This window comes from Eleutherodactylus coqui, chromosome 2 (genome assembly GCF_035609145.1).
Source record: "Eleutherodactylus coqui strain aEleCoq1 chromosome 2, aEleCoq1.hap1, whole genome shotgun sequence".
Lineage (NCBI taxonomy): Eukaryota > Metazoa > Chordata > Amphibia > Anura > Eleutherodactylidae > Eleutherodactylus > Eleutherodactylus coqui.
The window spans coordinates 320,751,468-320,778,783 of NC_089838.1; the positions used below are offsets into that span (position 1 = coordinate 320,751,468).

General features: G+C 43.8%; 16 non-coding genes across 16 annotated transcripts; all 16 read left to right on the plus strand.

Moving 5' to 3' along the window:
* The first annotated feature begins 483 nt into the window (after positions 1-483).
* Positions 484-555, plus strand: TRNAW-CCA (transfer RNA tryptophan (anticodon CCA)). Its single transcript has one exon. It is a non-coding gene; the product is annotated as a tRNA-Trp (tRNA).
* A 1,256-nt stretch (positions 556-1,811) lies between these two features.
* On the plus strand, positions 1,812-1,883 carry TRNAW-CCA (transfer RNA tryptophan (anticodon CCA)). The gene has a single exon. It is a non-coding gene; the product is annotated as a tRNA-Trp (tRNA).
* Positions 1,884-3,139: 1,256 nt separating this feature from the next.
* Positions 3,140-3,211, plus strand: TRNAW-CCA (transfer RNA tryptophan (anticodon CCA)). The gene has a single exon. It is a non-coding gene; the product is annotated as a tRNA-Trp (tRNA).
* A 1,256-nt stretch (positions 3,212-4,467) lies between these two features.
* Positions 4,468-4,539, plus strand: TRNAW-CCA (transfer RNA tryptophan (anticodon CCA)). The gene has a single exon. It is a non-coding gene; the product is annotated as a tRNA-Trp (tRNA).
* Positions 4,540-5,131: 592 nt separating this feature from the next.
* On the plus strand, positions 5,132-5,203 carry TRNAW-CCA (transfer RNA tryptophan (anticodon CCA)). Its single transcript has one exon. It is a non-coding gene; the product is annotated as a tRNA-Trp (tRNA).
* A 592-nt stretch (positions 5,204-5,795) lies between these two features.
* Positions 5,796-5,867, plus strand: TRNAW-CCA (transfer RNA tryptophan (anticodon CCA)). The gene has a single exon. It is a non-coding gene; the product is annotated as a tRNA-Trp (tRNA).
* Positions 5,868-6,460: 593 nt separating this feature from the next.
* On the plus strand, positions 6,461-6,532 carry TRNAW-CCA (transfer RNA tryptophan (anticodon CCA)). The gene has a single exon. It is a non-coding gene; the product is annotated as a tRNA-Trp (tRNA).
* A 1,256-nt stretch (positions 6,533-7,788) lies between these two features.
* TRNAW-CCA (transfer RNA tryptophan (anticodon CCA)) lies at positions 7,789-7,860 on the plus strand. Its single transcript has one exon. It is a non-coding gene; the product is annotated as a tRNA-Trp (tRNA).
* A 592-nt stretch (positions 7,861-8,452) lies between these two features.
* Positions 8,453-8,524, plus strand: TRNAW-CCA (transfer RNA tryptophan (anticodon CCA)). The gene has a single exon. It is a non-coding gene; the product is annotated as a tRNA-Trp (tRNA).
* A 592-nt stretch (positions 8,525-9,116) lies between these two features.
* TRNAW-CCA (transfer RNA tryptophan (anticodon CCA)) lies at positions 9,117-9,188 on the plus strand. The gene has a single exon. It is a non-coding gene; the product is annotated as a tRNA-Trp (tRNA).
* A 592-nt stretch (positions 9,189-9,780) lies between these two features.
* TRNAW-CCA (transfer RNA tryptophan (anticodon CCA)) lies at positions 9,781-9,852 on the plus strand. Its single transcript has one exon. It is a non-coding gene; the product is annotated as a tRNA-Trp (tRNA).
* A 1,921-nt stretch (positions 9,853-11,773) lies between these two features.
* Positions 11,774-11,845, plus strand: TRNAW-CCA (transfer RNA tryptophan (anticodon CCA)). The gene has a single exon. It is a non-coding gene; the product is annotated as a tRNA-Trp (tRNA).
* Positions 11,846-15,094: 3,249 nt separating this feature from the next.
* Positions 15,095-15,166, plus strand: TRNAW-CCA (transfer RNA tryptophan (anticodon CCA)). The gene has a single exon. It is a non-coding gene; the product is annotated as a tRNA-Trp (tRNA).
* Positions 15,167-15,758: 592 nt separating this feature from the next.
* TRNAW-CCA (transfer RNA tryptophan (anticodon CCA)) lies at positions 15,759-15,830 on the plus strand. The gene has a single exon. It is a non-coding gene; the product is annotated as a tRNA-Trp (tRNA).
* A 1,257-nt stretch (positions 15,831-17,087) lies between these two features.
* On the plus strand, positions 17,088-17,159 carry TRNAW-CCA (transfer RNA tryptophan (anticodon CCA)). Its single transcript has one exon. It is a non-coding gene; the product is annotated as a tRNA-Trp (tRNA).
* A 1,921-nt stretch (positions 17,160-19,080) lies between these two features.
* TRNAW-CCA (transfer RNA tryptophan (anticodon CCA)) lies at positions 19,081-19,152 on the plus strand. The gene has a single exon. It is a non-coding gene; the product is annotated as a tRNA-Trp (tRNA).
* Positions 19,153-27,316: the final 8,164 nt, after the last annotated feature.

A 27,316-nucleotide genomic window follows, 5' to 3' on the forward strand; every position in this document is an offset into this window, starting at 1 on the left:
AATGGAAGACCAGAAAGTTGCATGTGAAAATGACATTTGCACCACACTCTAAGAAAATGGAGTGAACTGGCCATGTGACATGACTGCGCTCTACGCAACCTTGATTCAAATACACATGCATCACGGCTCCACTTTTGGCACCCAAAAGAGGCCGAAGACTTTGTCAAAAGATAGCTTGACGGCACTTCAGATGCTGGAGAACCTAGCCCATATGGGGATCAAAAGCTGAAACCTCCGTGTTATTAGAACCACGGTTTAACAAAAGTGAGCAAGCAGACATGACACACAATGCCAGTTTTTGCCTCCTGCATCTAGTTTGACATGCAGCAGCAAGAGCTTGTTGCGCAACGGTTGTGCGTTTCACTCCAAATTAGAAGATTGTGCCTAGAAATCACATCCAAATCAAATCAGACTTTTCATGAACCAGTACAGATACATGATCGAAAAGAGTGCTGAACAGTGTCAGCGCACTCAAGTTTCATTGACCTTGTGGCGCAACGGTAGCGCGTCTGACTCCAGATCAGAAGGTTGCGTGTTCAAATCACGTCAGGGTCATCTGACATTTTACTGATCAACTACAAAAAACTGTTCAAAAACACTGTGGAATTGGGTAACGGCAAAAAAGCAAACTTCTTTGACCTTGTGGCATAAATAAGCGTCTCTCAATGGAAGACCAGAAAGTTGCATGGGAAAATGACATTTGCACCACACTCTAAAAAAATGGAGTGAACTGGCCATGTGACATGACTGCGCTCTACGCAACCTTGATTCAAATACACATGCATCACGGCTCCACTTTTGGCACCTAAAAGAGGCCGAAGACTTTGTCAAAAGATAGCTTGACGGCACTTCAGATGCTGGAGAACCTAGCCCATATGGGGATCAAAAGCTGAAACCTCCGTGTTATTAGAACCACGGTTTAACAAAAGTGAGCAAGCAGACATGACACACAATGCCAGTTTTTGCCTCCTGCATCTAGTTTGACATGCAGCAGCAAGAGCTTGTTGCGCAACGGTTGTGCGTTTCACTCCACATCAGAAGATTGTGCCTAGAAATCACGGCCAAATCAAATCAGACTTTTCATGATCCAGTACAGATACATGATCGAAAAGAGTGCTGAACAGGGTCAGAGGACTCAAGTTTCATTGACCTTGTGGCGCAACGGTAGCGCGTCTGACTCCAGATCAGACGGTTGCGTGTTCAAATCACGTCCGGGTCATCTGACATTTTACTCATCAACTACAAAAAATTGTTCAAAAAGACTGTGGAATTGGGTTACGGCAAAAAAACAAACTTCTTTGACCTTGTGGCATAAATAAGCGTCTCTCAATGGAAGACCAGAAAGTTGCATGGGAAAATGACATTTGCACCACACTCTAAAAAAATGGAGTGAACTGGCCATGTGACATGACTGCGCTCTACGCAACCTTGATTCAAATACACATGCATCACGGCTCCACTTTTGGCACCCAAAAGAGGCCGAAGACTTTGTCAAAAGATAGCTTGACGGCACTTCAGATGCTGGAGAACCTAGCCCATATGGGGATCAAAAGCTGAAACCTCCGTGTTATTAGAACCACGGTTTAACAAAAGTGAGCAAGCAGACATGACACACAATGCCAGTTTTTGCCTCCTGCATCTAGTTTGACATGCAGCAGCAAGAGCTTGTTGCGCAACGGTTGTGCGTTTCACTCCACATCAGAAGATTGTGCCTAGAAATCACATCCAAATCAAATCAGACTTTTCATGAACCAGCACAGATACATGATCGAAAAGAGTGCTGAACAGTGTCAGCACACTCAAGTTTCATTGACCTTGTGGCGCAACGGTAGCGCGTCTGACTCCAGATCAGAAGGTTGCGTGTTCAAATCACGTCAGGGTCATCTGACATTTTACTCATCAACTACAAAAAATTGTTCAAAAACACTGTGGAATTGGGTTACGGCAAAAAAACAAACTTCTTTGACCTTGTGGCATAAATAAGCGTCTCTCAATGGAAGACCAGAAAGTTGCATGGGAAAATGACATTTGCACCACACTCTAAAAAAATGGAGTGAACTGGCCATGTGACATGACTGCGCTCTATGCAACCTTGATTCAAATACACATGCATCACGGCTCCACTTTTGGCACCCAAAAGAGGCCAAAGACTTTGTCAAAAGATAGCTTGACGGCACTTCAGATGCTGGAGAACCTAGCCCATATGGGGATCAAAAGCTGAAACCTCCGTGTTATTAGAACCACGGTTTAACAAAAGTGAGCAAGCAGACATGACACACAATGCCAGTTTTTGCCTCATGCATCTAGTTTGACATGCAGCAGCAAGAGCTTGTTGCGCAACGGTTGTGCGTTTCACTCCACATCAGAAGATTGTGCCTAGAAATCACATCCAAATCAAATCAGACTTTTCATGAACCAGTACAGATACATGATCGAAAAGAGTGCTGTACAGTGTCAGCACACTCAAGTTTCATTGACCTTGTGGCGCAACGGTAGCGCGTCTGACTCCACATCAGAAGGTTGCTTTTTCAAATCACGTCAGGGTCATCTGACATTTTACTCATCAACTACAAAAAATTGTTCAAAAACACTGTGGAATTGGGTTACGGCAAAAAAACAAACTTCTTTGACCTTGTGGCATAAATAAGCGTCTCTCAATGGAAGACCAGAAAGTTGCATGTGAAAATGACATTTGCACCACACTCTAAAAAAATGGAGTGAACTGGCCATGTGACATGACTGCGCTCTACGCAACCTTGATTCAAATACACATGCATCACGGCTCCACTTTTGGCACCCAAAAGAGGCCAAAGACTTTGTCAAAAGATAGCTTGACGGCACTTCAGATGCTGGAGAACCTAGCCCATATGGGGATCAAAAGCTGAAACCTCCGTGTTATTAGAACCACGGTTTAACAAAAGTGAGCAAGCAGACATGACAGACAATGCCAGTTTTTGCCTCCTGCATCTAGTTTGACATGCAGCAGCAAGAGCTTGTTGCGCAACGGTTGTGCGTTTCACTCCACATCAGAAGATTGTGCCTAGAAATCACATCCAAATCAAATCAGACTTTTCATGATCCAGTACAGATACATGATCGAAAAGAGTGCTGAACAGGGTCAGAGCACTCAAGTTTCATTGACCTTGTGGCGCAACGGTAGCGCGTCTGACTCCAGATCAGAAGGTTGCGTGTTCAAATCACGTCAGGGTCATCTGACATTTTACTCATCAACTACAAAAAATTGTTCAAAAACACTGTGGAATTGGGTTACGGCAAAAAAACAAACTTCTTTGACCTTGTGGCATAAATAAGCGTCTCTCAATGGAAGACCAGAAAGTTGCATGTGAAAATGACATTTGCACCACACTCTAAAAAAATGGAGTGAACTGGCCATGTGACATGACTGCGCTCTACGCAACCTTGATTCAAATACACATGCATCACGGCTCCACTTTTGGCACCTAAAAGAGGCCGAAGACTTTGTCAAAAGATAGCTTGACGGCACTTCAGATGCTGGAGAACCTAGCCCATATGGGGATAAAAAGCTGAAACCTCCGTGTTATTAGAACCACGGTTTAACAAAAGTGAGCAAGCAGACATGACAGACAATGCCAGTTTTTGCCTCCTGCATCTAGTTTGACATGCAGCAGCAAGAGCTTGTTGCGCAACGGTTGTGCGTTTCACTCCACATCAGAAGATTGTGCCTAGAAATCAAATCCAAATCAAATCAGACTTTTCATGATCCAGTACAGATACATGATCGAAAAGAGTGCTGAACAGGGTCAGAGCACTCAAGTTTCATTGACCTTGTGGTGCAACGGTAGCGCGTCTGACTCCAGATCAGAAGGTTGCGTGTTCAAATCACGTCAGGGTCATCTGACATTTTACTCATCAACTACAAAAAATTATTCAAAAACACTGTGGAATTGGGTTACGGCAAAAAAACAAACTTCTTTGACCTTGTGGCATAAATAAGCGTCTCTCAATGGAAGACCAGAAAGTTGCATGTGAAAATGACATTTGCACCACACTCTAAAAAAATGGAGTGAACTGGCCATGTGACATGACTGCGCTCTACGCAACCTTGATTCAAATACACATGCATCACGGCTCCACTTTTGGCACCTAAAAGAGGCCGAAGACTTTGTCAAAAGATAGCTTGACGGCACTTCAGATGCTGGAGAACCTAGCCCATATGGGGATCAAAAGCTGAAACCTCCGTGTTATTAGAACCACGGTTTAACAAAAGTGAGCAAGCAGACATGACACACAATGCCAGTTTTTGCCTCCTGCATCTAGTTTGACATGCAGCAGCAAGAGCTTGTTGCGCAACGGTTGTGCGTTTCACTCCACATCAGAAAATTGTGCCTTGAAATCACATCCAAATCAAATCAGACTTTTCATGATCCAGTACAGATACATGATCGAAAAGAGTGCTGAACAGGGTCAGAGCACTCAAGTTTCATTGACCTTGTGGCGCAACGGTAGCGCGTCTGACTCCAGATCAGAAGGTTACGTGTTCAAATCACGTCAGGGTCATCTGACATTTTACTCATCAACTACAAAAAATTGTTCAAAAACACTGTGGAATTGGGTTACGGCAAAAAAACAAACTTCTTTGACCTTGTGGCATAAATAAGCGTCTCTCAATGGAAGACCAGAAAGTTGCATGGGAAAATGACATTTGCACCACACTCTAAAAAAATGGAGTGAACTGGCCATGTGACATGACTGCGCTCTACGCAACCTTTATTCAAATACACATGCATCACGGCTCCACTTTTGGCACCCAAAAGTGGCCGAAGACTTTGTCAAAAGATAGCTTGACGGCACTTCAGATGCTGGAGAACCTAGCCCATATGGGGATCAAAAGCTGAAACCTCCGTGTTATTAGAACCACGGTTTAACAAAAGTGAGCAAGCAGACATGACACACAATGCCAGTTTTTGCTTCCTGCATCTAGTTTGACATGCAGCAGCAAGAGCTTGTTGCGCAACGGTTGTGCGTTTCACTCCACATCAGAAGATTGTGCCTAGAAATCACATCCAAATCAAATCAGACTTTTCATGATCCAGTACAGATACATGATCGAAAAGAGTGCTGAACAGGGTCAGAGTACTCAAGTTTCATTGACCTTGTGGCGCAACGGTAGCGCGTCTGACTCCAGATCAGAAGGTTGCGTGTTCAAATCACGTCAGGGTCATCTGACATTTTACTCATCAACTACAAAAAATTGTTCAAAAACACTGTGGAATTGGGTTACGGCAAAAAAACAAACTTCTTTGACCTTGTGGCATAAATAAGCGTCTCTCAATGGAAGACCAGAAAGTTGCATGTGAAAATGACATTTGCACCACACTCTAAAAAAATGGAGTGAACTGGCCATGTGACATGACTGCGCTCTACGCAACCTTTATTCAAATACACATGCATCACGGCTCCACTTTTGGCACCCAAAAGTGGCCGAAGACTTTGTCAAAAGATAGCTTGACGGCACTTCAGATGCTGGAGAACCTAGCCCATATGGGGATCAAAAGCTGAAACCTCCGTGTTATTAGAACCACGGTTTAACAAAAGTGAGCAAGCAGACATGACACACAATGCCAGTTTTTGCCTCCTGCATCTAGTTTGACATGCAGCAGCAAGAGCTTGTTGCGCAACGGTTGTGCGTTTCACTCCACATCAGAAGATTGTGCCTAGAAATCACATCCAAATCAAATCAGACTTTTCATGAACCAGTACAGATACATGATCGAAAAGAGTGCTGAACAGTGTCAGCACACTCAAGTTTCATTGACCTTGTGGCGCAACGGTAGCGCGTCTGACTCCAGATCAGAAGGTTGCGTGTTCAAATCACGTCAGGGTCATCTGACATTTTACTCATCAACTACAAAAAATTGTTCAAAAACACTGTGGAATTGGGTTACGGCAAAAAAAGCAAACTTCTTTGACCTTGTGGCATAAATAAGCGTCTCTCAATGGAAGACCAGAAAGTTGCATGTGAAAATGACATTTGCACCAGACTCTAAAAAAATGGAGTGAACTGGCCATGTGACATGACTGCGCTCTACGCAACCTTGATTCAAATACACATGCATCACGGCTCCACTTTTGGCACCCAAAAGAGGCCAAAGACTTTGTCAAAAGATAGCTTGACGGCACTTCAGATGCTGGAGAACCTAGCCCATATGGGGATCAAAAGCTGAAACCTCCGTGTTATTAGAACCACGGTTTAACAAAAGTGAGCAAGCAGACATGACACACAATGCCAGTTTTTGCCTCCTGCATCTAGTTTGACATGCAGCAGCAAGAGCTTGTTGCGCAACGGTTGTGCGTTTCACTCCACATCAGAAGATTGTGCCTAGAAATCACATCCAAATCAAATCAGACTTTTCATGATCCAGTACAGATACATGATCGAAAAGAGTGCTGAACAGGGTCAGAGCACTCAAGTTTCATTGACCTTGTGGCGCAACGGTAGCGCGTCTGACTCCAGATCAGAAGGTTGCGTGTTCAAATCACGTCAGGGTCATCTGACATTTTACTCATCAACTACAAAAAATTGTTCAAAAACACTGTGGAATTGGGTTACGGCAAAAAAACAAACTTCTTTGACCTTGTGGCATAAATAAGCGTCTCTCAATGGAAGACCAGAAAGTTGCATGTGAAAATGACATTTGCACCACACTCTAAAAAAATGGAGTGAACTGGCCATGTGACATGACTGCGCTCTACGCAACCTTGATTCAAATACACATGCATCACGGCTCCACTTTTGGCACCTAAAAGAGGCCGAAGACTTTGTCAAAAGATAGCTTGACGGCACTTCAGATGCTGGAGAACCTAGCCCATATGGGGATCAAAAGCTGAAACCTCCGTGTTATTAGAACCACGGTTTAACAAAAGTGAGCAAGCAGACATGACACACAATGCCAGTTTTTGCCTCCTGCATCTAGTTTGACATGCAGCAGCAAGAGCTTGTTGCGCAACGGTTGTGCGTTTCACTCCACATCAGAAAATTGTGCCTAGAAATCACATCCAAATCAAATCAGACTTTTCATGATCCAGTACAGATACATGATCGAAAAGAGTGCTGAACAGGGTCAGAGCACTCAAGTTTCATTGACCTTGTGGCGCAACGGTAGCGCGTCTGCCTCCAGATCAGAAGGTTGCGTGTTCAAATCACGTCAGGGTCATCTGACATTTTACTCATCAACTACAAAAAATTGTTCAAAAACACTGTGGAATTGGGTTACGGCAAAAAAACAAACTTCTTTGACCTTGTGGCATAAATAAGCGTCTCTCAATGGAAGACCAGAAAGTTGCATGGGAAAATGACATTTGCACCACACTCTAAAAAAATGGAGTGAACTGGCCATGTGACATGACTGCGCTCTACGCAACCTTTATTCAAATACACATGCATCACGGCTCCACTTTTGGCACCCAAAAGAGGCCGAAGACTTTGTCAAAAGATAGCTTGACGGCACTTCAGATGCTGGAGAACCTAGCCCATATGGGGATCAAAAGCTGAAACCTCCGTGTTATTAGAACCACGGTTTAACAAAAGTGAGCAAGCAGACATGACACACAATGCCAGTTTTTGCCTCCTGCATCTAGTTTGACATGCAGCAGCAAGAGCTTGTTGCGCAACGGTTGTGCGTTTCACTCCACATCAGAAGATTGTGCCTAGAAATCACATCCAAATCAAATCAGACTTTTCATGAACCAGTACAGATACATGATCGAAAAGAGTGCTGAACAGTGTCAGCACACTCAAGTTTCATTGACCTTGTGGCGCAACGGTAGCGCGTCTGACTCCAGATCAGAAGGTTGCGTGTTCAAATCACGTCAGGGTCATCTGACATTTTACTCATCAACTACAAAAAATTGTTCAAAAACACTGTGGAATTGGGTTACGGCAAAAAAACAAACTTCTTTGACCTCGTGGCATAAATAAGCGTCTCTCAATAGAAGACCAGAAAGTTGCATGTGAAAATGACATTTGCACCACACTCTAAAAAAATGGAGTGAACTGGCCATGTGACATGACTGCGCTCTACGCAACCTTGATTCAAATACACATGCATCACGGCTCCACTTTTGGCACCTAAAAGAGGCCGAAGACTTTGTCAAAAGATAGCTTGACGGCACTTCAGATGCTGGAGAACCTAGCCCATATGGGGATCAAAAGCTGAAACCTCCGTGTTATTAGAACCACGGTTTAACAAAAGTGAGCAAGCAGACATGACACACAATGCCAGTTTTTGCCTCCTGCATCTAGTTTGACATGCAGCAGCAAGAGCTTGTTGCGCAACGGTTGTGCGTTTCACTCCACATCAGAAGATTGTGCCTAGAAATCACATCCAAATCAAATCAGACTTTTCATGATCCAGTACAGATACATGATCGAAAAGAGTGCTGAACAGGGTCAGAGCACTCAAGTTTCATTGACCTTGTGGCGCAACGGTAGCGCGTCTGACTCCAGATCAGAAGGTTGCGTGTTCAAATCACGTCAGGGTCATCTGACATTTTACTCATCAACCACAAAAAATTGTTCAAAAACACTGTGGAATTGGGTTACGGCAAAAAAACAAACTTCTTTGACCTCGTGGCATAAATAAGCGTCTCTCAATAGAAGACCAGAAAGTTGCATGTGAAAATGACATTTGCACCACACTCTAAAAAAATGGAGTGAACTGGCCATGTGACATGACTGCGCTCTACGCAACCTTGATTCAAATACACATGCATCACGGCTCCACTTTTGGAACCCAAAAGAGGCCGAAGACTTTGTCAAAAGATAGCTTGACGGCACTTCAGATGCTGGAGAACCTAGCCCATATGGGGATCAAAAGCTGAAACCTCGGTGTTATTAGAACCACGGTTTAACAAAAGTGAGCAAGCAGACATGACACACAATGCCAGTTTTTGCCTCCTGCATCTAGTTTGACATGCAGCAGCAAGAGCTTGTTGCGCAACGGTTGTGCGTTTCACTCCACATCAGAAGATTGTGCCTAGAAATCACATCCAAATCAAATCAGACTTTTCATGATCCAGTACAGATACATGATCGAAAAGAGTGCTGAACAGGGTCAGAGCACTCAAGTTTCATTGACCTTGTGGCGCAACGGTAGCGCGTCTGACTCCAGATCAGAAGGTTGCGTGTTCAAATCACGTCAGGGTCATCTGACATTTTACTCATCAACTACAAAAAATTGTTCAAAAACACTGTGGAATTGGGTTACGGCAAAAAAACAAACTTCTTTGACCTTGTGGCATAAATAAGCGTCTCTCAATGGAAGACCAGAAAGTTGCATGGGAAAATGACATTTGCACCACACTCTAAAAAAATGGAGTGAACTGGCCATGTGACATGACTGCGCTCTACGCAACCTTTATTCAAATACACATGCATCACGGCTCCACTTTTGGCACCCAAAAGTGGCCGAAGACTTTGTCAAAAGATAGCTTGACGGCACTTCAGATGCTGGAGAACCTAGCCCATATGGGGATCAAAAGCTGAAACCTCCGTGTTATTAGAACCACGGTTTAACAAAAGTGAGCAAGCAGACATGACACACAATGCCAGTTTTTGCCTCCTGCATCTAGTTTGACATGCAGCAGCAAGAGCTTGTTGCGCAACGGTTGTGCGTTTCACTCCACATCAGAAGATTGTGCCTAGAAATCACATCCAAATCAAATCAGACTTTTCATGAACCAGTACAGATACATGATCGAAAAGAGTGCTGAACAGTGTCAGCACACTCAAGTTTCATTGACCTTGTGGCGCAACGGTAGCGCGTCTGACTCCAGATCAGAAGGTTGCGTGTTCAAATCACGTCAGGGTCATCTGACATTTTACTCATCAACTACAAAAAATTGTTCAAAAACACTGTGGAATTGGGTTACGGCAAAAAAAGCAAACTTCTTTGACCTTGTGGCATAAATAAGCGTCTCTCAATGGAAGACCAGAAAGTTGCATGTGAAAATGACATTTGCACCAGACTCTAAAAAAATGGAGTGAACTGGCCATGTGACATGACTGTGCTCTACGCAACCTTGATTCAAATACACATGCATCACGGCTCCACTTTTGGCACTCAAAAGAGGCCAAAGACTTTGTCAAAAGATAGCTTGACGGCACTTCAGATGCTGGAGAACCTAGCCCATATGGGGATCAAAAGCTGAAACCTCCGTGTTATTAGAACCACGGTTTAACAAAAGTGAGCAAGCAGACATGACACACAATGCCAGTTTTTGCCTCCTGCATCTAGTTTGACATGCAGCAGCAAGAGCTTGTTGCGCAACGGTTGTGCGTTTCACTCCACATCAGAAGATTGTGCATAGAAATCACATCCAAATCAAATCAGACTTTTCATGATCCAGTACAGATACATGATCGAAAAGAGTGCTGAACAGGGTCAGAGCACTCAAGTTTCATTGACCATGTGGCGCAACGGTAGCGCGTCTGACTCCAGATCAGAAGGTTGCGTGTTCAAATCACGTCAGGGTCATCTGACATTTTACTCATCAACTACAAAAAATTGTTCAAAAACACTGTGGAATTGGGTTACGGCAAAAAAACAAACTTCTTTGACCTTGTGGCATAAATAAGCGTCTCTCAATGGAAGACCAGAAAGTTGCATGTGAAAATGACATTTGCACCACACTCTAAAAAAATGGAGTGAACTGGCCATGTGACATGACTGCGCTCTACGCAACCTTGATTCAAATACACATGCATCACGGCTCCACTTTTGGCACCTAAAAGAGGCCGAAGACTTTGTCAAAAGATAGCTTGACGGCACTTCAGATGCTGGAGAACCTAGCCCATATGGGGATCAAAAGCTGAAACCTCCGTGTTATTAGAACCACGGTTTAACAAAAGTGAGCAAGCAGACATGACACACAATGCCAGTTTTTGCCTCCTGCATCTAGTTTGACATGCAGCAGCAAGAGCTTGTTGCGCAACGGTTGTGCGTTTCACTCCACATCAGAAAATTGTGCCTAGAAATCACATCCAAATCAAATCAGACTTTTCATGATCCAGTACAGATACATGATCGAAAAGAGTGCTGAACAGGGTCAGAGCACTCAAGTTTCATTGACCTTGTGGCGCAACGGTAGCGCGTCTGCCTCCAGATCAGAAGGTTGCGTGTTCAAATCACGTCAGGGTCATCTGACATTTTACTCATCAACTACAAAAAATTGTTCAAAAACACTGTGGAATTGGGTTACGGCAAAAAAACAAACTTCTTTGACCTTGTGGCATAAATAAGCGTCTCTCAATGGAAGACCAGAAAGTTGCATGGGAAAATGACATTTGCACCACACTCTAAAAAAATGGAGTGAACTGGCCATGTGACATGACTGCGCTCTACGCAACCTTTATTCAAATACACATGCATCACGGCTCCACTTTTGGCACCCAAAAGAGGCCGAAGACTTTGTCAAAAGATAGCTTGACGGCACTTCAGATGCTGGAGAACCTAGCCCATATGGGGATCAAAAGCTGAAACCTCCGTGTTATTAGAACCACGGTTTAACAAAAGTGAGCAAGCAGACATGACACACAATGCCAGTTTTTGCCTCCTGCATCTAGTTTGACATGCAGCAGCAAGAGCTTGTTGCGCAACGGTTGTGCGTTTCACTCCACATCAGAAGATTGTGCCTAGAAATCACATCCAAATCAAATCAGACTTTTCATGAACCAGTACAGATACATGATCGAAAAGAGTGCTGAACAGTGTCAGCACACTCAAGTTTCATTGACCTTGTGGCGCAACGGTAGCGCGTCTGACTCCAGATCAGAAGGTTGCGTGTTCAAATCACGTCAGGGTCATCTGACATTTTACTCATCAACTACAAAAAATTGTTCAAAAACACTGTGGAATTGGGTTACGGCAAAAAAACAAACTTCTTTGACCTCGTGGCATAAATAAGCGTCTCTCAATAGAAGACCAGAAAGTTGCATGTGAAAATGACATTTGCACCACACTCTAAAAAAATGGAGTGAACTGGCCATGTGACATGACTGCGCTCTACGCAACCTTGATTCAAATACACATGCATCACGGCTCCACTTTTGGCACCTAAAAGAGGCCGAAGACTTTGTCAAAAGATAGCTTGACGGCACTTCAGATGCTGGAGAACCTAGCCCATATGGGGATCAAAAGCTGAAACCCCCGTGTTATTAGAACCACGGTTTAACAAAAGTGAGCAAGCAGACATGACACACAATGCCAGTTTTTGCCTCCTGCATCTAGTTTGACATGCAGCAGCAAGAGCTTGTTGCGCAACGGTTGTGCGTTTCACTCCACATCAGAAGATTGTGCCTACAAATCACATCCAAATCAAATCAGACTTTTCATGAACCAGTACAGATACATGATCGAAAAGAGTGCTGAACAGTGTCAGCACACTCAAGTTTCATTGACCTTGTGGCGCAACGGTAGCGCGTCTGACTCCAGATCAGAAGGTTGAGTGTTCAAATCACGTCAGGGTCATCTGACATTTTACTCATCAACTACAAAAAATTGTTCAAAAACACTGTGGAATTGGGTTACGGCAAAAAAAGCAAACTTCTTTGACCTTGTGGCATAAATAAGCGTCTCTCAATGGAAGACCAGAAAGTTGCATGTGAAAATGACATTTGCACCAGACTCTAAAAAAATGGAGTGAACTGGCCATGTGACATGACTGTGCTCTACGCAACCTTGATTCAAATACACATGCATCACGGCTCCACTTTTGGCACCCAAAAGAGGCCAAAGACTTTGTCAAAAGATAGCTTGACGGCACTTCAGATGCTGGAGAACCTAGCCCATATGGGGATCAAAAGCTGAAACCTCCGTGTTATTAGAACCACGGTTTAACAAAAGTGAGCAAGCAGACATGACACACAATGCCAGTTTTTGCCTCCTGCATCTAGTTTGACATGCAGCAGCAAGAGCTTGTTGCGCAACGGTTGTGCGTTTCACTCCACATCAGAAGATTGTGCCTAGAAATCACATCCAAATCAAATCAGACTTTTCATGATCCAGTACAGATACATGATCGAAAAGAGTGCTGAACAGGGTCAGAGCACTCAAGTTTCATTGACCTTGTGGCGCAACGGTAGCGTGTCTGACTCCAGATCAGAAGGTTGCGTGTTCAAATCACGTCAGGGTCATCTGACATTTTACTCATCAACTACAAAAAATTGTTCAAAAACACTGTGGAATTGGGTTACGGCAAAAAAACAAACTTCTTTGACCTTGTGGCATAAATAAGCGTCTCTCAATGGAAGACTAGAAAGTTGCATGGGAAAATGACATTTGCACCAGACTCTAAAAAAATGGAGTGAACTGGCCATGTGACATGACTGCGCTCTACGCAACCTTGATTCAAATACACATGCATCACGGCTCCACTTTTGGCACCCAAAAGAGGCCAAAGACTTTGTCAAAAGATAGCTTGACGGCACTTCAGATGCTGGAGAACCTAGCCCATATGGGGATCAAAAGCTGAAACCTCCGTGTTATTAGAACCACGGTTTAACAAAAGTGAGCAAGCAGACATGACACACAATGCCAGTTTTTGCCTCCTGCATCTAGTTTGACATGCAGCAGCAAGAGCTTGTTGCGCAACGGTTGTGCGTTTTACTCCACATCAGAAGATTGTGCCTAGAAATCACATCCAAATCAAATCAGACTTTTCATGATCCAGTACAGATACATGATCGAAAAGAGTGCTGAACAGGGTCAGAGCACTCAAGTTTCATTGACCATGTGGCGCAACGGTAGCGCGTCTGACTCCAGATCAGAAGGTTGCGTGTTCAAATCACGTCAGGGTCATCTGACATTTTACTCATCAACTACAAAAAATTGTTCAAAAACACTGTGGAATTGGGTTACGGCAAAAAAACAAACTTCTTTGACCTTGTGGCATAAATAAGCGTCTCTCAATGGAAGACCAGAAAGTTGCATGTGAAAATGACATTTGCACCACACTCTAAAAAAATGGAGTGAACTGGCCATGTGACATGACTGCGCTCTACGCAACCTTGATTCAAATACACATGCATCACGGCTCCACTTTTGGCACCTAAAAGAGGCCGAAGACTTTGTCAAAAGATAGCTTGACGGCACTTCAGATGCTGGAGAACCTAGCCCATATGGGGATCAAAAGCTGAAACCTCCGTGTTATTAGAACCACGGTTTAACAAAAGTGAGCAAGCAGACATGACACACAATGCCAGTTTTTGCCTCCTGCATCTAGTTTGACATGCAGCAGCAAGAGCTTGTTGCGCAACGGTTGTGCGTTTCACTCCACATCAGAAAATTGTGCCTAGAAATCACATCCAAATCAAATCAGACTTTTCATGATCCAGTACAGATACATGATCGAAAAGAGTGCTGAACAGGGTCAGAGCACTCAAGTTTCATTGACCTTGTGGCGCAACGGTAGCGCGTCTGCCTCCAGATCAGAAGGTTGCGTGTTCAAATCACGTCAGGGTCATCTGACATTTTACTCATCAACTACAAAAAATTGTTCAAAAACACTGTGGAATTGGGTTACGGCAAAAAAACAAACTTCTTTGACCTTGTGGCATAAATAAGCGTCTCTCAATGGAAGACCAGAAAGTTGCATGGGAAAATGACATTTGCACCACACTCTAAAAAAATGGAGTGAACTGGCCATGTGACATGACTGCGCTCTACGCAACCTTTATTCAAATACACATGCATCACGGCTCCACTTTTGGCACCCAAAAGAGGCCGAAGACTTTGTCAAAAGATAGCTTGACGGCACTTCAGATGCTGGAGAACCTAGCCCATATGGGGATCAAAAGCTGAAACCTCCGTGTTATTAGAACCACGGTTTAACAAAAGTGAGCAAGCAGACATGACACACAATGCCAGTTTTTGCCTCCTGCATCTAGTTTGACATGCAGCAGCAAGAGCTTGTTGCGCAACGGTTGTGCGTTTCACTCCACATCAGAAGATTGTGCCTAGAAATCACATCCAAATCAAATCAGACTTTTCATGAACCAGTACAGATACATGATCGAAAAGAGTGCTGAACAGTGTCAGCACACTCAAGTTTCATTGACCTTGTGGCGCAACGGTAGCGCGTCTGACTCCAGATCAGAAGGTTGCGTGTTCAAATCACGTCAGGGTCATCTGACATTTTACTCATCAACTACAAAAAATTGTTCAAAAACACTGTGGAATTGGGTTACGGCAAAAAAACAAACTTCTTTGACCTTGTGGCATAAATAAGCGTCTCTCAATAGAAGACCAGAAAGTTGCATGTGAAAATGACATTTGCACCACACTCTAAAAAAATGGAGTGAACTGGCCATGTGACATGACTGCGCTCTACGCAACCTTGATTCAAATACACATGCATCACGGCTCCACTTTTGGCACCTAAAAGAGGCCGAAGACTTTGTCAAAAGATAGCTTGACGGCACTTCAGATGCTGGAGAACCTAGCCCATATGGGGATCAAAAGCTGAAACCTCTGTGTTATTAGAACCACGGTTTAACAAAAGTGAGCAAGCAGACATGACACACAATGCCAGTTTTTGCCTCCTGCATCTAGTTTGACATGCAGCAGCAAGAGCTTGTTGCGCAACGGTTGTGCGTTTCACTCCACATCAGAAGATTGTGCCTAGAAATCACATCCAAATCAAATCAGACTTTTCATGAACCAGTACAGATACATGATCGAAAAGAGTGCTGAACAGTGTCAGCACACTCAAGTTTCATTGACCTTGTGGCGCAACGGTAGCGCGTCTGACTCCAGATCAGAAGGTTGCGTGTTCAAATCACGTCAGGGTCATCTGACATTTTACTCATCAACTACAAAAAATTGTTCAAAAACACTGTGGAATTGGGTTACGGCAAAAAAAGCAAACTTCTTTGACCTTGTGGCATAAATAAGCGTCTCTCAATGGAAGACCAGAAAGTTGCATGTGAAAATGACATTTGCACCAGACTCTAAAAAAATGGAGTGAACTGGCCATGTGACATGACTGTGCTCTACGCAACCTTGATTCAAATACACATGCATCACGGCTCCACTTTTGGCACCCAAAAGAGGCCAAAGACTTTGTCAAAAGATAGCTTGACGGCACTTCAGATGCTGGAGAACCTAGCCCATATGGGGATCAAAAGCTGAAACCTCCGTGTTATTAGAACCACGGTTTAACAAAAGTGAGCAAGCAGACATGACACACAATGCCAGTTTTTGCCTCCTGCATCTAGTTTGACATGCAGCAGCAAGAGCTTGTTGCGCAACGGTTGTGCGTTTCACTCCACATCAGAAGATTGTGCCTAGAAATCACATCCAAATCAAATCAGACTTTTCATGATCCAGTACAGATACATGATCGAAAAGAGTGCTGAACAGGGTCAGAGCACTCAAGTTTCATTGACCTTGTGGCGCAACGGTAGCGTGTCTGACTCCAGATCAGAAGGTTGCGTGTTCAAATCACGTCAGGGTCATCTGACATTTTACTCATCAACTACAAAAAATTGTTCAAAAACACTGTGGAATTGGGTTACGGCAAAAAAACAAACTTCTTTGACCTTGTGGCATAAATAAGCGTCTCTCAATGGAAGACTAGAAAGTTGCATGGGAAAATGACATTTGCACCACACTCTAAAAAAATGGAGTGAACTGGCCATGTGACATGACTGCGCTCTACGCAACCTTTATTCAAATACACATGCATCACGGCTCCACTTTTGGCACCCAAAAGTGGCCGAAGACTATGTCAAAAGATAGCTTGACGGCACTTCAGATGCTGGAGAACCTAGCCCATATGGGGATCAAAAGCTGAAACCTCCGTGTTATTAGAACCACGGTTTAACAAAAGTGAGCAAGCAGACATGACACACAATGCCAGTTTTTGCCTCCTGCATCTAGTTTGACATGCAGCAGCAAGAGCTTGTTGCGCAACGGTTGTGCGTTTCACTCCACATCAGAAGATTGTGCCTAGAAATCACATCCAAATCAAATCAGACTTTTCATGAACCAGTACAGATACATGATCGAAAAGAGTGCTGAACAGTGTCAGCACACTCAAGTTTCCTTGACCTTGTGGCGCAACGGTAGCGCGTCTGACTCCAGATCAGAAGGTTGCGTGTTCAAATCACGTCAGGGTCATCTGACATTTTACTCATCAACTACAAAAAATTGTTCAAAAACACTGTGGAATTGGGTTACGGCAAAAAAAGCAAACTTCTTTGACCTTGTGGCATAAATAAGCGTCTCTCAATGGAAGACCAGAAAGTTGCATGTGAAAATGACATTTGCACCAGACTCTAAAAAAATGGAGTGAACTGGCCATGTGACATGACTGCGCTCTACGCAACCTTGATTCAAATACACATGCATCACGGCTCCACTTTTGGCACCCAAAAGAGGCCAAAGACTTTGTCAAAAGATAGCTTGACGGCACTTCAGATGCTGGAGAACCTAGCCCATATGGGGATCAAAAGCTGAAACCTCCGTGTTATTAGAACCACGGTTTAACAAAAGTGAGCAAGCAGACATGACACACAATGCCAGTTTTTGCCTCCTGCATCTAGTTTGACATGCAGCAGCAAGAGCTTGTTGCGCAACGGTTGTGCGTTTCACTCCACATCAGAAGATTGTGCCTAGAAATCACATCCAAATCAAATCAGACTTTTCATGATCCAGTACAGATACATGATCGAAAAGAGTGCTGAACAGGGTCAGAGCACTCAAGTTTCATTGACCTTGTGGCGCAACGGTAGCGCGTCTGCCTCCAGATCAGAAGGTTGCGTGTTCAAATCACATCAGGGTCATCTGACATTTTACTCATCAACTACAAAAAATTGTTCAAAAACACTGTGGAATTGGGTTACGGCAAAAAAACAAACTTCTTTGACCTTGTGGCATAAATAAGCGTCTCTCAATGGAAGACCAGAAAGTTGCATGTGAAAATGACATTTGCACCACACTCTAAAAAAATGGAGTGAACTGGCCATGTGACATGACTGCGCTCTACGCAACCTTGATTCAAATACACATGCATCACGGCTCCACTTTTGGCACCTAAAAGAGGCCGAAGACTTTGTCAAAAGATAGCTTGACGGCACTTCAGATGCTGGAGAACCTAGCCCATATGGGGATCAAAAGCTGAAACCTCCGTGTTATTAGAACCACGGTTTAACAAAAGTGAGCAAGCAGACATGACACACAATGCCAGTTTTTGCCTCCTGCATCTAGTTTGACATGCAGCAGCAAGAGCTTGTTGCGCAACGGTTGTGCGTTTCACTCCACATCAGAAAATTGTGCCTAGAAATCACATCCAAATCAAATCAGACTTTTCATGATCCAGTACAGATACATGATCGAAAAGAGTGCTGAACAGGGTCAGAGCACTCAAGTTTCATTGACCTTGTGGCGCAACGGTAGCGCGTCTGCCTCCAGATCAGAAGGTTGCGTGTTCAAATCACGTCAGGGTCATCTGACATTTTACTCATCAACTACAAAAAATTGTTCAAAAACACTGTGGAATTGGGTTACGGCAAAAAAACAAACTTCTTTGACCTTGTGGCATAAATAAGCGTCTCTCAATGGAAGACCAGAAAGTTGCATGGGAAAATGACATTTGCACCACACTCTAAAAAAATGGAGTGAACTGGCCATGTGACATGACTGCGCTCTACGCAACCTTTATTCAAATACACATGCATCACGGCTCCACTTTTGGCACCCAAAAGAGGCCGAAGACTTTGTCAAAAGATAGCTTGACGGCACTTCAGATGCTGGAGAACCTAGCCCATATGGGGATCAAAAGCTGAAACCTCCGTGTTATTAGAACCACGGTTTAACAAAAGTGAGCAAGCAGACATGACACACAATGCCAGTTTTTGCCTCCTGCATCTAGTTTGACATGCAGCAGCAAGAGCTTGTTGCGCAACGGTTGTGCGTTTCACTCCACATCAGAAGATTGTGCCTAGAAATCACATCCAAATCAAATCAGACTTTTCATGAACCAGTACAGATACATGATCGAAAAGAGTGCTGAACAGTGTCAGCACACTCAAGTTTCATTGACCTTGTGGCGCAACGGTAGCGCGTCTGACTCCAGATCAGAAGGTTGCGTGTTCAAATCACGTCAGGGTCATCTGACATTTTACTCATCAACTACAAAAAATTGTTCAAAAACACTGTGGAATTGGGTTACGGCAAAAAAACAAACTTCTTTGACCTTGTGGCATAAATAAGCGTCTCTCAATAGAAGACCAGAAAGTTGCATGTGAAAATGACATTTGCACCACACTCTAAAAAAATGGAGTGAACTGGCCATGTGACATGACTGCGCTCTACGCAACCTTGATTCAAATACACATGCATCACGGCTCCACTTTTGGCACCTAAAAGAGGCCGAAGACTTTGTCAAAAGATAGCTTGACGGCACTTCAGATGCTGGAGAACCTAGCCCATATGGGGATCAAAAGCTGAAACCTCCGTGTTATTAGAACCACGGTTTAACAAAAGTGAGCAAGCAGACATGACACACAATGCCAGTTTTTGCCTCCTGCATCTAGTTTGACATGCAGCAGCAAGAGCTTGTTGCGCAACGGTTGTGCGTTTCACTCCACATCAGAAGATTGTGCCTAGAAATCACATCCAAATCAAATCAGACTTTTCATGAACCAGTACAGATACATGATCGAAAAGAGTGCTGAACAGGGTCAGAGCACTCAAGTTTCATTGACCTTGTGGCGCAACGGTAGCGCGTCTGCCTCCAGATCAGAAGGTTGCGTGTTCAAATCACGTCAGGGTCATCTGACATTTTACTCATCAACTACAAAAAATTGTTCAAAAACACTGTGGAATTGGGTTACGGCAAAAAAAGCAAACTTCTTTGACCTTGTGGCATAAATAAGCGTCTCTCAATGGAAGACCAGAAAGTTGCATGTGAAAATGACATTTGCACCACACTCTAAAAAAATGGAGTGAACTGGCCATGTGACATGACTGCGCTCTACGCAACCTTTATTCAAATACACATGCATCACGGCTCCACTTTTGGCACCCAAAAGAGGCCGAAGACTTTGTCAAAAGATAGCTTGACGGCACTTCAGATGCTGGAGAACCTAGCCCATATGGGGATCAAAAGCTGAAACCTCCGTGTTATTAGAACCACGGTTTAACAAAAGTGAGCAAGCAGACATGACACACAATGCCAGTTTTTGCCTCCTGCATCTAGTTTGACATGCAGCAGCAAGAGCTTGTTGCGCAACGGTTGTGCGTTTCACTCCACATCAGAAGATTGTGCCTAGAAATCACATCCAAATCAAATCAGACTTTTCATGAACCAGTACAGATACATGATCGAAAAGAGTGCTGAACAGTGTCAGCACACTCAAGTTTCATTGACCTTGTGGCGCAACGGTAGCGCGTCTGACTCCAGATTAGAAGGTTGCGTGTTCAAATCACGTCAGGGTCATCTGACATTTTACTCATCAACTACAAAAAATTGTTCAAAAACACTGTGGAATTGGGTTACGGCAAAAAAACAAACTTCTTTGACCTCGTGGCATAAATAAGCGTCTCTTAATAGAAGACCAGAAAGTTGCATGTGAAAATGACATTTGCACCACACTCTAAAAAAATGTAGTGAACTGGCCATGTGACATGACTGCGCTCTACGCAACCTTGATTCAAATACACATGCATCACGGCTCCACTTTTGGCACCTAAAAGAGGCCGAAGACTTTGTCAAAAGATAGCTTGACGGCACTTCAGATGCTGGAGAACCTAGCCCATATGGGGATCAAAAGCTGAAACCTCCGTGTTATTAGAACCACGGTTTAACAAAAGTGAGCAAGCAGACATGACACACAATGCCAGTTTTTGCCTCCTGCATCTAGTTTGACATGCAGCAGCAAGAGCTTGTTGCGCAACGGTTGTGCGTTTCACTCCACATCAGAAGATTGTGCCTAGAAATCACATCCAAATCAAATCAGACTTTTCATGATCCAGTACAGATACATGATCGAAAAGAGTGCTGAACAGGGTCAGAGCACTCAAGTTTCATTGACCTTGTGGCGCAACGGTAGCGCGTCTGTCTCCACATCAGAAGGTTGCGTGTTCAAATCATGTCAGGGTCATCTGACATTTTACTCATCAACTACAAAAAATTGTTCAAAAACACTGTGGAATTGGGTTACGGCAAAAAAAGCAAACTTCTTTGACCTTGTGGCATAAATAAGCGTCTCTCAATGGAAGACCAGAAAGTTGCATGTGAAAATGACATTTGCACCAGACTCTAAAAAAATGGAGTGAACTGGCCATGTGACATGACTGCGCTCTACGCAACCTTGATTCAAATACACATGCATCACGGCTCCACTTTTGGCACCCAAAAGAGGCCAAAGACTTTGTCAAAAGATAGCTTGACGGCACTTCAGATGCTGGAGAACCTAGCCCATATGGGGATCAAAAGCTGAAACCTCCGTGTTATTAGAACCACGGTTTAACAAAAGTGAGCAAGCAGACATGACACACAATGCCAGTTTTTGCCTCCTGCATCTAGTTTGACATGCAGCAGCAAGAGCTTGTTGCGCAACGGTTGTGCGTTTCACTCCACATCAGAAGATTGTGCCTAGAAATCACATCCAAATCAAATCAGACTTTTCATGATCCAGTACAGATACATGATCGAAAAGAGTGCTGAACAGGGTCAGAGCACTCAAGTTTCATTGACCTTGTGGCGCAACGGTAGCGCGTCTGCCTCCAGATCAGAAGGTTGCGTGTTCAAATCACATCAGGGTCATCTGACATTTTACTCATCAACTACAAAAAATTGTTCAAAAACACTGTGGAATTGGGTTACGGCAAAAAAACAAACTTCTTTGACCTTGTGGCATAAATAAGCGTCTCTCAATGGAAGACCAGAAAGTTGCATGTGAAAATGACATTTGCACCACACTCTAAAAAATGGAGTGAACTGGCCATGTGACATGACTGCGCTCTACGCAACCTTGATTCAAATACACATGCATCACGGCTCCACTTTTGGCACCTAAAAGAGGCCGAAGACTTTGTCAAAAGATAGCTTGACGGCACTTCAGATGCTGGAGAACCTAGCCCATATGGGGATCAAAAGCTGAAACCTCCGTGTTATTAGAACCACGGTTTAACAAAAGTGAGCAAGCAGACATGACACACAATGCCAGTTTTTGCCTCCTGCATCTAGTTTGACATGCAGCAGCAAGAGCTTGTTGCGCAACGGTTGTGCGTTTCACTCCACATCAGAAAATTGTGCCTAGAAATCACATCCAAATCAAATCAGACTTTTCATGATCCAGTACAGATACATGATCGAAAAGAGTGCTGAACAGGGTCAGAGCACTCAAGTTTCATTGACCTTGTGGCGCAACGGTAGCGCGTCTGCCTCCAGATCAGAAGGTTGCGTGTTCAAATCACGTCAGGGTCATCTGACATTTTACTCATCAACTACAAAAAATTGTTCAAAAACACTGTGGAATTGGGTTACGGCAAAAAAACAAACTTCTTTGACCTTGTGGCATAAATAAGCGTCTCTCAATGGAAGACCAGAAAGTTGCATGGGAAAATGACATTTGCACCACACTCTAAAAAAATGGAGTGAACTGGCCATGTGACATGACTGCGCTCTACGCAACCTTTATTCAAATACACATGCATCACGGCTCCACTTTTGGCACCCAAAAGAGGCCGAAGACTTTGTCAAAAGATAGCTTGACGGCACTTCAGATGCTGGAGAACCTAGCCCATATGGGGATCAAAAGCTGAAACCTCCGTGTTATTAGAACCACGGTTTAACAAAAGTGAGCAAGCAGACATGACACACAATGCCAGTTTTTGCCTCCTGCATCTAGTTTGACATGCAGCAGCAAGAGCTTGTTGCGCAACGGTTGTGCGTTTCACTCCACATCAGAAAATTGTGCCTAGAAATCACATCCAAATCAAATCAGACTTTTCATGATCCAGTACAGATACATGATCGAAAAGAGTGCTGAACAGGGTCAGAGCACTCAAGTTTCATTGACCTTGTGGCGCAACGGTAGCGCGTCTGCCTCCAGATCAGAAGGTTGCGTGTTCAAATCACGTCAGGGTCATCTGACATTTTACTCATCAACTACAAAAAATTGTTCAAAAACACTGTGGAATTGGGTTACGGCAAAAAAACAAACTTCTTTGACCTTGTGGCATAAATAAGCGTCTCTCAATGGAAGACCAGAAAGTTGCATGTGAAAATGACATTTGCACCACACTCTAAAAAAATGGAGTGAACTGGCCATGTGACATGACTGCGCTCTACGCAACCTTGATTCAAATACACATGCATCACGGCTCCACTTTTGGCACCTAAAAGAGGCCGAAGACTTTGTCAAAAGATAGCTTGACGGCACTTCAGATGCTGGAGAACCTAGCCCATATGGGGATCAAAAGCTGAAACCTCCGTGTTATTAGAACCACGGTTTAACAAAAGTGAGCAAGCAGACATGACACACAATGCCAGTTTTTGCCTCCTGCATCTAGTTTGACATGCAGCAGCAAGAGCTTGTTGCGCAACGGTTGTGCGTTTCACTCCACATCAGAAAATTGTGCCTAGAAATCACATCCAAATCAAATCAGACTTTTCATGATCCAGTACAGATACATGATCGAAAAGAGTGCTGAACAGGGTCAGAGCACTCAAGTTTCATTGACCTTGTGGCGCAACGGTAGCGCGTCTGCCTCCAGATCAGAAGGTTGCGTGTTCAAATCACGTCAGGGTCATCTGACATTTTACTCATCAACTACAAAAAATTGTTCAAAAACACTGTGGAATTGGGTTACGGCAAAAAAACAAACTTCTTTGACCTTGTGGCATAAATAAGCGTCTCTCAATGGAAGACCAGAAAGTTGCATGGGAAAATGACATTTGCACCACACTCTAAAAAAATGGAGTGAACTGGCCATGTGACATGACTGCGCTCTACGCAACCTTTATTCAAATACACATGCATCACGGCTCCACTTTTGGCACCCAAAAGAGGCCGAAGACTTTGTCAAAAGATAGCTTGACGGCACTTCAGATGCTGGAGAACCTAGCCCATATGGGGATCAAAAGCTGAAACCTCCGTGTTATTAGAACCACGGTTTAACAAAAGTGAGCAAGCAGACATGACACACAATGCCAGTTTTTGCCTCCTGCATCTAGTTTGACATGCAGCAGCAAGAGCTTGTTGCGCAACGGTTGTGCGTTTCACTCCACATCAGAAGATTGTGCCTAGAAATCACATCCAAATCAAATCAGACTTTTCATGAACCAGTACAGATACATGATCGAAAAGAGTGCTGAACAGTGTCAGCACACTCAAGTTTCATTGACCTTGTGGCGCAACGGTAGCGCGTCTGACTCCAGATTAGAAGGTTGCGTGTTCAAATCACGTCAGGGTCATCTGACATTTTACTCATCAACTACAAAAAATTGTTCAAAAACACTGTGGAATTGGGTTACGGCAAAAAAACAAACTTCTTTGACCTCGTGGCATAAATAAGCGTCTCTTAATAGAAGACCAGAAAGTTGCATGTGAAAATGACATTTGCACCACACTCTAAAAAAATGTAGTGAACTGGCCATGTGACATGACTGCGCTCTACGCAACCTTGATTCAAATACACATGCATCACGGCTCCACTTTTGGCACCTAAAAGAGGCCGAAGACTTTGTCAAAAGATAGCTTGACGGCACTTCAGATGCTGGAGAACCTAGCCCATATGGGGATCAAAAGCTGAAACCTCCGTGTTATTAGAACCACGGTTTAACAAAAGTGAGCAAGCAGACATGACACACAATGCCAGTTTTTGCCTCCTGCATCTAGTTTGACATGCAGCAGCAAGAGCTTGTTGCGCAACGGTTGTGCGTTTCACTCCACATCAGAAGATTGTGCCTAGAAATCACATCCAAATCAAATCAGACTTTTCATGATCCAGTACAGATACATGATCGAAAAGAGTGCTGAACAGGGTCAGAGCACTCAAGTTTCATTGACCTTGTGGCGCAACGGTAGCGCGTCTGCCTCCAGATCAGAAGGTTGCGTGTTCAAATCACGTCAGGGTCATCTGACATTTTACTCATCAACTACAAAAAATTGTTCAAAAACACTGTGGAATTGGGTTACGGCAAAAAAACAAACTTCTTTGACCTTGTGGCATAAATAAGCGTCTCTCAATGGAAGACCAGAAAGTTGCATGGGAAAATGACATTTGCACCACACTCTAAAAAAATGGAGTGAACTGGCCATGTGACATGACTGCGCTCTACGCAACCTTTATTCAAATACACATGCATCACGGCTCCACTTTTGGCACCCAAAAGAGGCCGAAGACTTTGTCAAAAGATAGCTTGACGGCACTTCAGATGCTGGAGAACCTAGCCCATATGGGGATCAAAAGCTGAAACCTCCGTGTTATTAGAACCACGGTTTAACAAAAGTGAGCAAGCAGACATGACACACAATGCCAGTTTTTGCCTCCTGCATCTAGTTTGACATGCAGCAGCAAGAGCTTGTTGCGCAACGGTTGTGCGTTTCACTCCACATCAGAAAATTGTGCCTAGAAATCACATCCAAATCAAATCAGACTTTTCATGATCCAGTACAGATACATGATCGAAAAGAGTGCTGAACAGGGTCAGAGCACTCAAGTTTCATTGACCTTGTGGCGCAACGGTAGCGCGTCTGCCTCCAGATCAGAAGGTTGCGTGTTCAAATCACGTCAGGGTCATCTGACATTTTACTCATCAACTACAAAAAATTGTTCAAAAACACTGTGGAATTGGGTTACGGCAAAAAAACAAACTTCTTTGACCTTGTGGCATAAATAAGCGTCTCTCAATGGAAGACCAGAAAGTTGCATGTGAAAATGACATTTGCACCACACTCTAAAAAAATGGAGTGAACTGGCCATGTGACATGACTGCGCTCTACGCAACCTTGATTCAAATACACATGCATCACGGCTCCACTTTTGGCACCTAAAAGAGGCCGAAGACTTTGTCAAAAGATAGCTTGACGGCACTTCAGATGCTGGAGAACCTAGCCCATATGGGGATCAAAAGCTGAAACCTCCGTGTTATTAGAACCACGGTTTAACAAAAGTGAGCAAGCAGACATGACACACAATGCCAGTTTTTGCCTCCTGCATCTAGTTTGACATGCAGCAGCAAGAGCTTGTTGCGCAACGGTTGTGCGTTTCACTCCACATCAGAAAATTGTGCCTAGAAATCACATCCAAATCAAATCAGACTTTTCATGATCCAGTACAGATACATGATCGAAAAGAGTGCTGAACAGGGTCAGAGCACTCAAGTTTCATTGACCTTGTGGCGCAACGGTAGCGCGTCTGCCTCCAGATCAGAAGGTTGCGTGTTCAAATCACGTCAGGGTCATCTGACATTTTACTCATCAACTACAAAAAATTGTTCAAAAACACTGTGGAATTGGGTTACGGCAAAAAAACAAACTTCTTTGACCTTGTGGCATAAATAAGCGTCTCTCAATGGAAGACCAGAAAGTTGCATGGGAAAATGACATTTGCACCACACTCTAAAAAAATGGAGTGAACTGGCCATGTGACATGACTGCGCTCTACGCAACCTTTATTCAAATACACATGCATCACGGCTCCACTTTTGGCACCCAAAAGAGGCCGAAGACTTTGTCAAAAGATAGCTTGACGGCACTTCAGATGCTGGAGAACCTAGCCCATATGGGGATCAAAAGCTGAAACCTCCGTGTTATTAGAACCACGGTTTAACAAAAGTGAGCAAGCAGACATGACACACAATGCCAGTTTTTGCCTCCTGCATCTAGTTTGACATGCAGCAGCAAGAGCTTGTTGCGCAACGGTTGTGCGTTTCACTCCACATCAGAAGATTGTGCCTAGAAATCACATCCAAATCAAATCAGACTTTTCATGAACCAGTACAGATACATGATCGAAAAGAGTGCTGAACAGTGTCAGCACACTCAAGTTTCATTGACCTTGTGGCGCAACGGTAGCGCGTCTGACTCCAGATTAGAAGGTTGCGTGTTCAAATCACGTCAGGGTCATCTGACATTTTACTCATCAACTACAAAAAATTGTTCAAAAACACTGTGGAATTGGGTTACGGCAAAAAAACAAACTTCTTTGACCTCGTGGCATAAATAAGCGTCTCTTAATAGAAGACCAGAAAGTTGCATGTGAAAATGACATTTGCACCACACTCTAAAAAAATGTAGTGAACTGGCCATGTGACATGACTG